The following is a 507-nucleotide window of genomic DNA, read 5'->3' on the forward strand; positions in this document are numbered from 1 at the left end:
TGGCCTGGCTCCCCAGCTCGCAGCCCGGCGCCCTCCGTGCGCCCCGCTTTGTGCTCCCCGCAGCCGGCGTGCACCTGGTGTAAGCAAAAGCGGTCAGCTGATGAGCTGTGCGCGGATTGGCTGCTGGGCCACCTCATCTCCTCCATCCCGCCCTCCCCTCCCTCCTCAGCTCCCCCCTCCCCTCCACACACCCTCCCTGCTGGGCCTCTCCTTCCAGGCCTCCCCCTCCCGGCCTCCTGCTTGGCACGGCCCCGTCGTCCTCCGCGGAGCCCCCGGCGGGGCCCTGTCGGTGCCCACGAAGGCGCAGCCCGCGCGCGCGCACGCAGCCAGGGCCTCGGGTGGCCGGGTGCGGTGTCGCCAGCACCGCTGGCTGCAGGGAGAAGCCGGTCCCCACCAGGCTGGCTTTTTGTCTGGGAATGACACACTGGGGGGGGGGGCTGGGTGAGGGAGGCCAAGCGCACCCCCCCCCGCCCTTAGCCAGAAAAGAAAGGAAAATAAAATTAACAG

This window comes from Dipodomys ordii, unplaced genomic scaffold, assembly GCF_000151885.1.
Source record: "Dipodomys ordii isolate 6190 unplaced genomic scaffold, Dord_2.0 Scaffold12, whole genome shotgun sequence".
NCBI classification, from domain to species: domain Eukaryota; kingdom Metazoa; phylum Chordata; class Mammalia; order Rodentia; family Heteromyidae; genus Dipodomys; species Dipodomys ordii.